Source organism: Gobius niger (assembly GCF_951799975.1).
Source record: "Gobius niger genome assembly, chromosome: 3".
In the NCBI taxonomy this organism is placed as follows: Eukaryota; Metazoa; Chordata; class Actinopteri; order Gobiiformes; family Gobiidae; genus Gobius; species Gobius niger.
This window is the reverse complement of record NC_136854.1, coordinates 31,099,573-31,114,051: the sequence shown is the minus strand read 5'-3', so window position 1 is coordinate 31,114,051 and position 14,479 is coordinate 31,099,573.

The window sequence follows — 14,479 nt, the reverse complement described above, 5'->3', positions numbered from 1 at the left end:
ACACGATTGAGACCACACTGTATCAGTTGTGTATGTTGATAGGCTAATATCAGCACCCTCCACAATGGCGATGAGTTGTGGTTTTTTGACCGATGGATTTGGTTAGCTTTAACTCAAATTTAAAGGAGCTAGTTTTTTTCTAGTTATGAAATAACATTTGTTTTGTCTTCTTTAGTATAAACATGTCCCTTTGAAGAACTGGGATGCTACAAATATGTTAGGAAGATTACGGATGAGTTCGTACCTCAGCCAACATTTTAATTTAGTGGTTTCTTCTTTCATTGTTTGAAATGAAAATACAAATCAGGTATAGGGCCTTTAAGCAACCAGGCTGAAAATAAGACTTCTAAAGAATTTCCAAACAAGGATTGACCCAACATGTGACAAAAAAAGGTCTCAAAATCTAACACAGCCTGAAGCCTGACTGAGTACCACCACCGGCGGTTGCCTCCAGATGGCAGCAGTTGGTCAGAAAACAACTCAAGCTTTGAAGCAGTTGCAGATATTCTACTGATACAATTCACTTGAAAGGCTGGTTTCTATTGTGTATTTTCTTTTTTTTTTTAAATCAACATTGATTATGTCTCATAATTTGTAGCCGAAGCTTCCAAAAACGTCAACTGAACTGGGTTGTTTTTCCTCTTCAACAAAGGCCTCTCTGCTTTCAATTGAACAGTTTCAGTTTCTGAGTCGATTAAAGTGAAAACCACCTCAGACCAGATGACGACTACTAACCACCTATGGATCAAAGAAATCAACCAAAACCACACTTTTAGTTTATTTTAAAAATATACTTTAATACAACAGCTGCATATAAATATTAAAATATACATTATACAGGTGTACAGGACACTCACACAAAAAACATAATATTAGGCTTCTATTTGAACGGCACTTCTTGAAATTATTGTTATTGTTTGATTTTTTTTGTCCTATTTTTAATTGATTACTGACATAGTACATACAAGTGTTAATGCGCTCAGGTCCAAAGTAAAGACTATTACAACAGTGGAGTATTGTGGTTATTGAGACGAACAGGAAACACTGTACAGTATTTGACAAATGGCAGAGGAATGTTTTCTTGGTTTTTGACAGATTATTACAGCCACAGCAGGATCTTGTTTTTAGACACTTTTCCACATCAATTTTCCCAACCTGCTTCAACAATAGAAATTGCTGCTTTTGATGCCGGAGATTGATACGACTGACTTGGGTTTTGGTCACAGCCACAGCAAAAAATACAGTCACAAACAAGGAGTTTTTGTGGATTTTCGGAAAAATTTATACCATTTACCACCAAAATACATATTTTAATATACTGGCTTGAGCAGTAAAGCTTTGTTAATGCAGAATAGGAGCATAATAGCAGCAAACATTTTGGCCACTTGGGTTCAGTAAAGGAACTCATTGTCCGCGCACAAAGAGAAATGACTATAACTCTGCAAGAGCTAACTTGAATCAAACGCAAATGGGCGTCAAGTTGTTTTAAGGGCAGTTTTTAAAGTTCCTACAGTTTGGAGCAAACATACGGCCCGTGGGCCTTATCTGGCCCGCGAGATGATTTAATCCGACCCCCGCCTTGTAGAGCATAAATTCCAGAGTATGTAAAAAAAAAAGTAAGTCTCTAGCCCATTCCTCTAGAGTTATGAATTTTTAAAGTATAACCAGAATGCTAATTCTAGCCACTAGGGGTCATTAAATTTTTTTTAAAAAAGGAAAGAGTTCCACATGTGTCCAGCAGAGGGCACTGACATAATGAGAGCTCAGGATATGAACAACACATATACCCACGTGGTAAATGGACGGTCTGCCCCACTGCAATACTAATGTCTTACTTATAGTAAGCCATTGTTATTAATGAAGCTATGGTCAAGTTGAGGCTTTCACCAAATCACAGCTTATTATTATTCATTTATTGAAAAAAAATTCTCTATTATATGCGGCACGCGACCCAAAAAGAGTTTGACACCCCTGGTTTAAACTATTCTAGATATTAATTTATTGTTGTCTTTGTCGGTTTACTCTGGGCACTTTCTGCTCTAACTAAAAAAATTACAATGGGATCCCATCAGGAGCCAAGTCTAGAGGCTACTCCTGACTGAGCTCTACCTCACAGAAAACACAGCGCTGAAGGACGGGTTAAACGTCGAGGGCACATTCTCCAACAATAAAAGCAACCGTGGGACGCCTTACTTAATGCCACATGAAGGGCAATAGAAAGGAACTATTTCGTGCTAAAATGTGCCAATGTGCCAGTTGTTTGATATCTAATAGCAGTGATAAGCAGTTGATTGTGGTGCCATTTTAGGAGCTGGTGTCTTTTGAAACCTTATTCCTGTGTGGGATGTCCCGCGCCAGGTCAGAGCTGTCCCACAAGTGTCGCTTTTCAAACTGGGAACATTCAAGACTTCAAACACACAGAGAGAGAGTTAGAGGGAGAGAGAGAGGCTTTCATTGGACTTTCATTCAAATTCTTCTGCACACTCAATTTGTTGTTGAGTCTTTGGGTCAGTTCTACGATTCGTCTTCTAAATGCATTAATAAGCATATTGTTAATATTTAACCTAATTCAAACCCAGGAATGCCATTTCTCACTTTAACTTTGACAAATTCTTGATAGATGGATGGGTTGAAAGCATTTTAGTCATTAATGATACAGAAATATTTGCACCAACATTTCTTATAAAATATGACCCTTTCCCCTCATGTTAGGACACAGTTGGTGACTGTTTTCACTGACTCCAATTTGCATATAAAATTACACATCTTGATTGTTTCTCCTTTTCAGAAGTGGTACAATTTTAGGTTTAGATTTCTGAAACCCAACAGAGCCCAGGATTGTGTCGTCTGAATGATAAAGATTTCTTGGATTCCTGGCGGATTCCATAATTATAAGCTATGTCGATATGAAAATAATGGAGTTTTTGTTTGTAAAAGCATTTAAACACTGGGTTGTTTTAGATGAGATTATCCAGAGCCACCCGGCAGCTAATGAAGCTGTTTCACGGCTCTTTTCTCTGCTTTTTATGTTGCTGTTTTTTGCTTTTTGTTTATGGACATATCATGCAAAGGTGACTCTTTTTGAGCTTGTAACCATGTTAAAATGTTGTTCAAAAGACCTGTAGAAGTATTTCACTACATTCATCCAGTTTTGAGTAATGCTCAGGTCCTGTTTAATTTAGCTGTTTCTTCTTCTATGGTGTCAGCACTTCGTTCTGCACCCGAAACTCTCCAACTTATTAAAGCTCATAATCCAACATATATCGGTTCTGAGATGTTCTATTCAAAGCACGTTTATGTCTATTTAAACCACGTTGTAAATCGAAACTGAACAAAAAAAAAAGTTATTCCTTCAGCTGCCAGCAGGAGGAGCTCCAGTCAAAGTCTACACCAGCTCTAGGCTTGTATTCCATTGTTACTATTTAACAAGCCATAATTTCAAATGATAAAACAGAAAATATCGATGCCGACGGACCAAAATTAGGTTTTTAAGTCTTATTCTAAAGTCCCATCAGAAGGATGTGTCCAATTTAGAACATCATATCCCAGATTCCGCAGCAATTCCCCTTTGCATAAGCTTTACAGTTCACAAAACATGCACCACATTTTTGAGAAACGCTCCTTAATGTCCAGTTTACATTGTACCTAAACAGAACTTCCCGAGCGCTCGCTAAAAGGGCTTCTCATTCACACACGTTTTCCTGTTTGGTCACGACGCGGATCATTTGTCTGCAACAGAGGGAAAAGCGTACGTTCTCCTCAAGCTTCAAAGCCCCGAGTGTAAACAAAGGGGCTTGTCGGCTGCTCGTCTCCGCAAGGAAACAAATAAAGTTGTGTTTGAACACGAGATCAGACCCAAACACGGATATGGTTCATGACAAAGTCGCGCTGTGAGAAAAGCAGCGGCAAAGTACTCTACAGAGAAGAGGGAATCTGAAGTCTGAAGGGCTGTGGTCCTTGAATAGACGAGGCGAAATGGTTCCAAAACTGTGCGGTTCACATGATTTGGCATGGAGGGGTCTGATTTGGTGCAACTTTTTGTAATGGGAGTAAATCTACCTTTGTCCAACATCAGTTTTAGTGGCCCAATCCTGGCTTGGCATTGTATTGGTTCTAGTTTTTCTTATGTTTAAGGGCTGTCAAAGTTAACGCTGTAGCTCAAGATCGACCAAAAGATAATTAACAACTCAATCATGGATTAATCAAATATTAATCAAATATTTTGCCCTAACACATGCCTGTATCTCGAGCACACATTTCCTAAAAGACTCTATCTGTCTTTTTCCCTCTTTGCAAAGTCACTGCTCCAAATCCGGTGGTCTAAATTTATCTTTCTTTAGTATTCGCTCTCTTTTTCCTCGACCGGGAATGTGGGCCATTACGGACACGAGGCCTACTGTATCTTGTACTTTTGGCCAGTTCAGTCACCCATCGGAGGCGGATAAACACGCTTTCTGGGAAACCAATTCAGGAATGCAAAGAGAGAAGAGAGAGAAGGAGGGGGGCATTTCCGAGACAGACCCTCCCCATTAAAGGGAAAGCCACCAAACAATGATTTCTCTACGGAATGCTTAGGCTAAATTATGAGTGTTTGCCGGATAAAAGTAATGCATTACAGGAATCCGAACCAGATGTTCCATAAGTTAATGTTCCCACATGTTTTCAATGCTCTTTGATGTTGTTATGGACACCTTTCCATCTTGTGCTACATAATAGAACTCCAAATTATGTAGATGTACAGAAAATGTTTTCTTTTTTCCTATTGTCTTGCCTTGAGCACAGAATATGCAGCTTTGTGGAACTTCTTGGTTTACAATTCCTTACAACAAGAGTTCAATTGTAGCATTTTGTGACCAACCTAAAAGGAAAGTGCAACTCATGAGAGAAGAGCGTTATAGCATAGTTTGAAGCTCATAAAAAGGTTAATCTAGCACAATATGGGACGTTTAATGCTCTCGTTTTTACGTATGTGACCAGATTGTGTGTTGAGCACCGTATGCCCACACACTAGTGGAGCAAAATGTCACTGTAATAGCCCCATAAAGCTTTTACTCTGTCATTACATCGCATGTATAGCACACTCTTTACTCAGCGTAACTTTCCGATCATTTGACATTGAGAAAGGCCAGACTTCTCTCCTATAAAATTTTCACATTTTACAGAGACAAAGTTATAGCCACATCTGGAAACATGGAGCGGTTCAGTGAAAGCTCTAACAGCCATAAAGGATTTAGCTAATCAGCTCTAAGGCGACTCTTATTCAGTGGTCCAAATAAATACTTAAGATAACCATTTGTCTTTTATAAAGTTCAGATTCACCGCTCAAATATAGGGTATGATACACTGCATGACCAAAAGAAAAGCGGCCATTTAACTGACTGTTATGATCTGGGGCTGCTGCAGTTGGTCAAATCTAGGTTCAGCAACACTACAGCTGATGACCTGAATATCAGTGGATTTCTTCTTCCCTGATGGCACGAGCATATTCCAAGATGACAATGCCAGGATTCATCGGGCTCACATTGTGAAAGAAGAGTGGTTCAGGGAGCATGAGACATTACTTTCACATATGGATTGGCCGCCACAGAGTCCAGATCTTAACCCCATTGAGAGACTTTGGGGTGTGCTGGAGAAGGGCTTTGCGCGGTGGTCGCACTCTCCCATCATCCATACAAGATCTTGGTGAAAAATGAATGCAACACTTGATCTTCTGACGTTGCAAAAGCTCAACGAAACAACGATGGTTTGCTGAAAAACATTAGCAAGGAGAAAATGGTGTATGGAAATGAGCAAAGCACATTTGCATTTCAAAACAGTACAAAGTACCCATTAAAATACTGCATACAAACACATTGTAATATTTTGCACTGTGACATTGTTTAATAAGCTTCTGCAATGTCCCAAAATTCATGTACGTCCAGTGTTGCATAAATAAATCTTTCACCAAGCTCTTGTATAAGCGATCATTTCCCCCACTATCCTTCCAATTTTTTATAATGCGTGGGATACTTCTTAAGGCAATTCTGGTACTTTAATCCAGGTAGCGACTTTTTTGACTTTCGATTTACTTAAAGAGCGCCACTTTTCCGTGCATTTGCCCTTTGTTCATATGCGCCCGTATGTACTATACCAGAAAACCCACGCTTTGCAGAAATGTCAGGCCGTAATTACCGTTTGATTTGAGAGACCGGAGACCACATATGCACTTCTCCCCCATAAACAGATTGTAGATAAGTGCCCCACAGAGGAACATAGTGAAAACTCCAGTAGTGTTTTGTCCCAGAGCTGAACCAGAAAAGTCTCCCACAGCACTCATCGCCCATTACAACTTAACCCCAGTGAAGCATGCACTGGCTCCACTCATGGAATAAAGGAATCTGCATGAGCGAAAAGCGGTTTAAAGATATTGTAATAGACGTACAAGTATATTAAACAAATTGTGTGTGTTTTTCTTGTTGAATTTGGACGTTTCTTCCTCTACTGCTGAAGCGCTCTGATCTGATCTTTCCTCGATTTTATTGTGACTTTTTTGAGCTGTGTGTTACAAAAACAAAAAAAACATGCCTGAAGTTGTATTCCACTGCACTCATCCTGTGGTAAACCTCTTAAATTTAGCTGTTTCTTCTTCTATGGTGTCAGCGCTTCGTTCTGCACTTCCTAGATACAATTGCACAGAGGCAGGTAATACTCAGTTACATTTACTCAAGTACATGTGCCTACAATACCTTTTGAAGTAACATACAATATTTGTTCCTCTATTTGACTAAAATCTGTACTCAATAGTAAACAATAGTAACTCATGCTACTGTGAGCAAATCTTAAAGAAAATCTTAATTTTGACATGTGAAAACTGTTTTGTTAACTTAATTCTAAATAATGATGTTTTTATGGTATTGTATTTCAATAATGTTACAATTTTCAATTTTTTTCGTGTTTTGTTGTGTCTCATAATTTGTCACAACTGAAACATGAATCAGACGTTTACGCTCGAACAGTTACTCAGTTACTCACAGTACTCAGGTAACATTTTCTCCAAGTACTTTTCTACTCTTACTTAACTAATTATTTCAGCCACTGCTTTCTATATGTACTTCAGTCAAATTATTTTAAAGGGGCTCTACGGAGTTTAAAAATGTTAAAACTAAGTATCTTCCTCCCCCTACATGTTCCAGCCAGAATGAGCCCAGACCTGTTCACCAAAACTGCCTCTAAAATCCTGCACTGTCACTCAAAAAGTTGTCACTTCGGGTCCAAAGTGCTGTCAAGCACGAGCTTAACATAGAAGCTGCAGTTACACATAAGACCTGAGGTGGGAGTAGTGAGCATGAAATGACCAACTTGCATCTAGTCTCTTTAAAGTAACGTTACTCTTACTTGAGTAAATATTTTGGCTACTCTACCCACCTCTGCAATTGTGTCATTGCTAAAAGCCGAAACTGTACCCACATTATTAAAGCCCATAATCCAACATCAGTTCTGAGTCTAAGTGTGTTCACCAGGCTGTGCTGAAGCTGTAAACCACGCCGTAAATCGAAACTGAAGTCAGTTTTAGCAAGTTATTCCCACAGCTGCCAGCAGGAGGAGCCCCAGTCAAAGTCTCACCAGCTCTAGGGCCTGTTACTATTGTTACTATTTAACTCTTATAGAGACATAATGTAAGGTGATAAAACATAAAATATAAATTGTGAGGCACCAAGATAATGTTTTAAGTGTTGTATGAGCTCCATATGCAGGATGTGTCCTCTTTAAAGTCAATCGTTCTAAGCTGTTCTGTGCTTTCAGTGTGTTTTCATCACCATTGATTTGTTACAGTGACTTTTGCTGAAAGTTAAAGCTTGTTTTCACCATTTTATCATGTGTCATTCCTGCTAATGCCAGTAGAGGGTGCTCCAGGCCGATTTGTAATCCTGACTAGCCCAGTCTCCCACTGCTTACTGCCTTTCCTACGCAAATACATTATTATTTTTCAATTATAAAATGTCAAATTTCAGTGAGGGGGGTACCCAAAAGAATATTTTTAAGCCATGATTATATATGAAATGCCCCCTTGGTGGCTAAACTGCTCTGATCTGTTTTTCCTATCTGCACATCGTTATAAAGTTATATAACAATACCAATGTTGATATGTCCAAAAGTGAAACAAAAAAGTCTTATGCACTTTCGCTTTGACTATAGCTCGTACTTAAAAGATCTTTCCTTTTCATGCAGCGCTCGACGTTTTGGACTGGGACAGGAAATGGACTTTCCAGAGAAATGAAATAAGTGTTTCGAGCAACATCTTGGACCGGAGCCTGGAATGGATCGTCGAGCAACTGAAAAATGAGAAATGTACCGTCGACAACGAGCGCTTAACGTCCCACAGAGTGCCGCCGGCTACTGTTTCCACATCGAGTTAAAGCCAAGCCAAATATTTTCCTTGAGGCTTTAAGTATGTGACGGATGAACCGCTATTTCCTCCATATAGTAGGACAAGTCAGCTGAGGCCACGAGGGCTGGGCGATGTACTTTTAGTTTATAGGTTATAATATTATTGAATGTAATGACTATAAACCAGTAATTAGTTAATGTGTTGTCCCACTAAGTAAAAACATATCCTGCATAATTGAGGCTTCGTGCAATAGATCGAGGAAATTAAAGTACACGTTAACCTTAGTTTTGAGTAACTCAACATTGATCTATTCAAACAAGCTTTCGTCACGTAGCCACTGAATCGACTGCAGCTTTATGTACATTTGTGTTTTGGATTAATGTTTTTTATTTTTTTTAGACAAATGTTTTTTTTTGTTTTTTTCAGAAAAGCTCTGTGTGCATTTATTGTAAGGTGCTTTACAAATAAAATGAAGAATGGACTAATTACAGGGTTTGGCTGCAGAAGTTTCTTGCTCTAATGCAGTGTTTCTCATGGGGGCACTTGGATTAACAAAAAGATAAAACTGAAAGATCTTTTGAGGAAAAGTGAGTATTGAGAACATTTCAGCTTTATTTTAGACATAACACACTAAATACTGAATAATCTACGTTAAGTTAGATTATTGTCAGGATCCTCAAGTTTGGGGGTACACAGAGTATAAATGAACAACTCAAGGGGTCAAAAAAGGTTAAGAACGCGGAGTCTAGTTATTCTGATAATGGGCACCTTGGAGTGCATTATCCCGCTTATACCATGGCCCTGAGACCGTTCATTGGGGCTTGTTTGATTTTTTTAAGTCCTGGGCAGAAGCCATCTCACTTTTTAAGCCGTTTTACCTTAAGCTAGTTCCAGCTCAATTGTTTATCGTTACTTTGGAAACAGCTGCAGTGGAGCGATACAGAGCGTGATTTATCTGTCATTTAACTGTTGCCGGACTAGGTGTACATGATCACTTTTTAATGGACACCCTCCAGCCAATCAGAGTCGAGTATTCACCCAGACCATGGTATTAAAAGGTTAAGAAGCTCTGCTGTAATGGACTTTCCATTGAAACTCATTATTTATCACAGACTTGTCATTCTGACGTCCACCTGTTTGTCTTCACACTCTCTACACCGTTCTATTTATTTCCTTTAGCTACTTTTGGCCCACCTTGAACGCCATGGGGAAAGCCTCCTTCTCTTGGTCTTTGTTTACAATCTATAGGAGTGAGAGACTGGGCTGGTCAGAATTTTGAATTGGTCAAGAACTCCCTATGCAGATGGCAGTTTTGCTTGTTTTGACGGGGAACAAGAGGATTTGGAAAAGAATGTCAAACCAGAAGCAAAGCCAAGGGAAGCCTGGAATAATAACAGCATTTTCAAACCAAAAAAATGTAAGGCCGTCCTTAAGATGCGCTTTAACGTATCACTAAATCCATCTGCCAGATCAAGGAGGAATAGGTTACCCATGACATACAATGAAAAAACAACAATGACAGATATTTGATTAGCCCAGTTTATTCACTGCTCCTGTCTGTATGTTTTTATATCCTATAACCACCCCTTCCGGTGACTTCAAAACGACTATCCCCGAAAAGGTGCACCGTAATTACACAGTCCCTCCGGCGCTAAGCTTCAGGCACTTCAGAAAGGCGTCATTTCAGACATCAAACTGCCCATTACCTCCGGCTGTACGCGCTGAGACCAAAACCCTGTCAGATGTCAAAGCCTGCCTACAGAGTGATGAATTCAGGATATTGATGTTGATATGAGCAGAGTTGAGTTGGTTACATTTCTTTAATTGGATCATTTGACCGGTTTTCTGACTGTTCTCAAGGTATTTCTCCTGATTAAACTCTCCTTGTAGACAATTTTGCCTGAAAGCGAGAAAAAGCTTTTTGAAGATCGAAGCGAAACGTCCTCAACTCAACCCAGTCCTGTCTATTTACGATGGATACTTCCTGGACGACTGAGGGCCGACACAAACATTAATATTGAGAATTCACATCACTTCCTCTTTCATTTTGTGGCAGCGCTGTCTCGTTCTTTGCGATTCATTTGCATTGCTATTTTTTCCCATGTAAAGTAGCACCAAAGCGAACAGAGAAGAGACAACCGTTCAATCTTGAGTCCAAAAAAATAATAAAGGTGCCGGGTTTTTCTTTTCGTTTCGAAGGTGCTTGGTTGCTCTTATTTTTTTACCACAGTGCAAAACAATACAAAATAATCAAAGGGAACCATTTTCGTCTTTTGTCCGATTACGTTTAGAGACCGCGGACATTTTGGTCTGCACATACAAGTACTCCAGCAAAACAAAACAAAAAAAACAGAGTAAGAGTAAGAAGAAAGGCAAATTTTCCCGACAAAAACAAAACAAAACGTGATGCCCACTTTGTGAGCTGTGGCCATGCCAACGAAAAACAACGACATAGGAACAACTTATTTGCTTTGTCTAGCTAAGTGTGTGTTTTTTCTCTATCTGCAAAAAGTTAGGAAGGTGCGCTACATATTAAAGACCAGGGGCAGAGCGGAGGGCAGCAAAGGCATTGAGGAAGTTGTAGTAGATAAATAAAGTAAAGCCAAAAAGCTGTGTGCATTCGAGAGGCTATAGGTTTAGCGTTAGCAGGTCCAAACTGAACTCAAAGAAATTAGTGGGAAAAGGGATTTACGTACATCCAGGCAGTTTTCACTTTGACAAGAAATCATTCCTTTTTGTTTCTGTCAAGCGCATTTGGTCGTAGAATAACATTTAGGGGATGTGCAAAGCGAGTATGTGCTAAAGTGGATCAGCACTCATTTCATTTACGCATCAGGTTTGGGGCCCCCACACTGTGATGCAGGCAGTTTCAAACAGTCAATAGGCGGCGCTCACGATTTACAATGTGATGAAGAGAAGTACAGTTTTTGTAAGAAATCTCCAACACGAAAAAAGGAACAATTGATTTTCCTCATCAGTATTTCACAGTGATTGCATTCACAAACCTGCCACATTATTTTTATGTCTGAAAGTCCTTCCTATTGGTCAACGACACACGTTTTCGAATATTGTCACCACTTTTAGACCCCTTTATGAGAAAATAATTGGACATTAGTTCATTCGTGCTGACAGAGCAGACAACGAACTTTGAGACATTTTATGTTTCATATGGATTATTCCAGTAACTGAGATGTTAAGAAAAAATTAAGACAAAAAAATTGTGCAATTTGCCAGTTGTAGTTGTAGTTACCATAGTTACCACCATTTTCAGTTGGTCCATCTCAATTTTAAACTATACGTTTGTGAAGTGTGACGTTACGACTTCCGCTTCCGGGTAATATACATTGACAAATTATTAAAGAGGAATAACCCCTGGAGACGAACCATCTCGTTTTCAAGGGGGTCCTCGAAATATGTGAGAAAAAACATAAAAAACTCTTTAAAACAACCATCAATATTTCTAAAACTCAACGGAGAGTCACTGAACCTACTTATTTCTCAGACTCCTTAGCCAAAAATGCTGCACCTACTGCTAAAAAAGTAATATTTACTAAAGTCGCTACTTCCGGGTTAGCATAGCAGCCACTAGCATTTATCTCCGCTAACCCGGATGTACCGATTTTGGTAAATATTACTTTTATAGCAGTAGGTACATAATTTTTGGCTAATGGGCCTGATAAATAAGTATGTTCAGTAACTCTCCATTGAGTTTCAGAAATATTGATTGTGCTATTAAAGAGTTTTTTGTAGTTTCTCACACATCTTGGGACCCGGAAGTAGAGCTGTGACGTCACCACTTAACAAAGGATGTTGTGATGTCACATGAACGCAACCTATTTGGTGAATCATGCTCACAAAAAGCTTTATGTTACTTTCCAGCAATGGAAAGTAACATATGCTTCCCTCCTCTGATAGTGTTTATTTTTGTCAACACAAATATGTTATCTTACATAAATTACCCAAAACGTGCTTGAATTAAAATTATTTATGTAGATTTTGAAAACGTTCGGACTGTCTTGAAAAGATGAAACAATTTTACCTCAAATAAAATAAATTCAGAGAGACAAAAATGTCAAAAGCAAAAGATCATTCTTGTTCCATTGGCAGTAAGATCGTCCAAATCTTTTCATAATCAGCATCAATTCCAATAATTCAAGCACTTTTAAATCATTTTATCTAACTTAAGATGGCATTTTGTCCAGTGTTTCTGGGGCTTTTTAGTCTTTATACTTAAATTATTATATTATAGAGTGCAATTGCATACAAAAATGTTAAGTGCAACCATACGTATATCAATGAAGTAAAAAGGGGATAGTAAAATAATGTAATTTCACATTTAATTCAAAATGTAGTTCCTAAATAATTATAATAATAACAAATTTCAAGCTGTTCTTAGGTTGTGTATGTTCACGTTTTAACACATAACATTCAGCTCTAACTAATTGTGTTGAAGATAAATATCATTTGTAGTATAAGGTGCATCAAAAACCATAGAATAAAATAGGTGCAAAGTGACGAAAAAGTGACTACTTCAAAGCTACATTCTACACATTTCACACTTGAAAAATGGCAAAAATCAATAAATTACATTATTATAGTGGCTCATGGCGTTATTTAGAGTTCAGTTTGGACCTGCAGCTGATATAAATGCTATGATTCTTTTGCGTAAACACAAGAAAATTACAAATATTTACGTCACTTTCCTTGGACGTTTCGAACTAAACAGTGAATGTTTGGCAGCATCGAAGCGTGGAGAGTTTTTGGTGTTTGCGTGTTTCAGCAGTGTCGATTTTCTTTGGTCACTTTGATTTATAAGGTGCATTTCCACTTTTATTCCTATACATGGGGTGAAATGACGTGAGAAAGTGTACGAGAACAATATGCACTGCAAAGAAGGAATAGCTCGAGAGAAAGAACTTGACAATGCCTTTAATTCAGAATATCCATCTGGAGTTGAATCGTTTCAGTCGTTTCGGATTCATTTTCACAGACTTCAAGATGTGTTTTTTTCATCTTTCATTTGGGAAAGTCTAAAACAGGGACTAAACCCAACATGAGGTCATGGTCAGTAGCTAAACCAGCCAAAAGTAGCGCTATTTTTGCACTTTTTTTCTAGACATTTTCTGGTTGACTATAAGCATAGTTTAGGACACACAAATGAAGTCAAGTCAAAATCTGGTCATTATGAATGTTTTGAGAGAGCAGATTGTCTCCTAGAAGTTAAAAAATGGAACTCGAAGTTCAGCTTGTAGCATAAAGCTAACGTTAGAATATGGTTAGCATAGATGGGAAAAACAACTATGTGTGCCTTTTGGGTGAAAACAGCAGCTCTTGCCCATTGAAATGAATGGGCAGAGATTGTCTGAGAACGTCTAATTATGAAAAACGTTTTATTTGTTTGATTTGGAAGGAAGGAAGCCGTGGAAGTGCATCTGTTGCTTCAGATAATTCACACAGAAGACCTTTAAAGTGAGCAACCGAATCCACTGTGATCATGACATGTCAGTAACATTTTCTTGTGTAACATTTTCGCTGGTTGCTTCATAATGTCATTAAGGCTTCAACTTTTAGTCTGTCCCTTTTATATTGATATTAAATCAAATTTATGCAGAGCCTACAATGTAGTTTTGTAGCATTGGAGAGCAAATGGTACATGTTCATTCAGCAGCGAATCTACTAGGCTGCTATCGCTAACGTTAGCGCCTAACGCCTAACGCTGAGCACTTTTAATAAGTCTGAATATTTACCGGTCAAAGAAATCAAAAAGGGCATAATACACAGCTACTAGGTTGAGCCATTTCCTCCATAATAAGCCCTATGGCCTTAACAGATAGTAGCAATCGATAAACTGGCTCATATTTTTCCATTATAAAATAGCTCCCGATCGTCTGACAGTGAACTGATGTGTCCGTAAGCAAGAGCGGCCATTTTCCTGTGGTTCTGATCACTGGTTTGGGTGGAATATTTTATCTCCAGAACGAGAGAAGATCCCTGTTCTCCCATAGGCCTACACACTCTTAGGTTTTGTTTTCACCCAAAGGGGGCACTGATGGTACATCTATGATGCCGTTTATGTCAATGGCCTATTTGTTAAGGCTCTTATATTATTAA